The sequence below is a fragment of the Delphinus delphis genome, chromosome 4, assembly GCF_949987515.2.
Source record: "Delphinus delphis chromosome 4, mDelDel1.2, whole genome shotgun sequence".
Taxonomy (NCBI): domain Eukaryota; kingdom Metazoa; phylum Chordata; class Mammalia; order Artiodactyla; family Delphinidae; genus Delphinus; species Delphinus delphis.
In genome coordinates this window covers 117,711,970-117,713,442 of record NC_082686.1, presented here as the reverse complement: position 1 = coordinate 117,713,442, position 1,473 = coordinate 117,711,970, and the positions used below count along the sequence as shown (strand labels likewise).

The 1,473-nt window shown below is 43.0% G+C and overlaps 1 pseudogene; it reads left to right on the top strand.

The window, feature by feature from the left end:
- Positions 1-226: 226 nt before the first annotated feature.
- On the top strand, positions 227-1,229 carry LOC132424277 (eukaryotic translation initiation factor 3 subunit J-like; annotated as a pseudogene).
- The last annotated feature ends 244 nt before the right edge of the window (positions 1,230-1,473 follow it).

The window sequence follows — 1,473 nt, the reverse complement described above, 5'->3', positions numbered from 1 at the left end:
TCCCTTTAACTATAGAAATAGTCATCCTGACAATCAAGACTCACGTTCACGCAGCAGCAAGTCCTTCTGCTTAAATCCCCACTTCAGCTTCTCTCCCATCCAAAGCCTCTCCTCCCCCAGCTCAGCTGTGGCCTGTGACTGAGGTCTTCTTTTATTCTGTCTTCATCTTCAGCTCTTCTGGGGTGGGCAGGAGGAGGGGGACTTAAAGACAAGGGCCAGACACGCTTACACCCGGCTCGAGATGGCGGTGGCAGCGGCGGGGGACTCTGACTCCTGGGATGCAGACACGTTCTCTGTGGAAGACCTGGTGCGGAAGGTGGGGGGCGGCGGCACCGCCGGCGGGGACCGCTGGGAAGGCGACGACGAGGACGTCAAGGATAACTGGGATGATGATGATGATGATGATGATGATGAAAAAAGAAGCAGAAGTAAAACCAGAAGTAAAAATTTCAGAAAAGAAAAAAACAGAGAAGATAAAAGAGAAAGAATGGCAGCGGAAGAAAAGGCAAGAAGAAATTAAAAAGAGGTTAGAAGAACCTGAAGAACCTAAAGTGCTAACACCAGACAGATAAACTGTGGCTAAAGAAATTACAGGAAGAGTCAGACCTCGAATTAGCGAAAGAAACATTTGGTGTTAATACTACAGTTTATGGAATAGATGCTATGAACCCATCTTCAAGGGATGACTTCACAGAGTTTGGAAAGCTACTAAAAGATAAAATTACACAATATGAAAAATCACTATACTATGCCAGTTTTTTGGAAGCCTTAGTTTGAGATGTGTGTATTTCATTGGAAATTGATGACTTGAAAAAGATTACCAGTTCATTGACTGTACTTTGCAGTGAAAAACAGAAGGAAGAAAAGCAAAGCAAAGCCAAAAAGAAGAAGAAAGGCGTGGTTCCCAGAGGGGGATTAAAGGCTACCATGAAAGACCATCTGGCAGATCATGGTGGTTATGATGGAGGATATGTTCAAGATTTTGAAGACTTCACGTGACGTTTTATCTTCTCCTGGTGTCTTCTTTCTGTTGCCCACAATCCCTTCAACATGTAGCACAACTTCCTTTCCTTTCAGTTCTGCCAAATGCTACAATCAGAAGTTCAGTATCTTTTGTGCTGGTTATTAACCCCTTGACACTTAGGTGCTAATGTGCAAATGAGGGAACTTGGATCTTGCTGCCAAGGGGTTAAAATTGGGAACCTCCATTGCTACTAAATCATAGTTTAAAAAACCAGACCTAATAATGTTGTTGTTGTTGCTATCTGATTTCGTAGCAGCAGTCCCTAAATTGGAAACAAAGGTTGCAACACGACAAAAAATTGTGTAGTATTTACCAGCACCATTCAGTAATACAGCCTTAACCATACCTCCTTGAACTACTTCATAACTTGTCAAGAAAAGCAGTCTGCTGTAAGGGCATGTGGTGTGCACCTAGTATTAAAGTTGCTTTGTCTTAAAATTGAGGGTGAG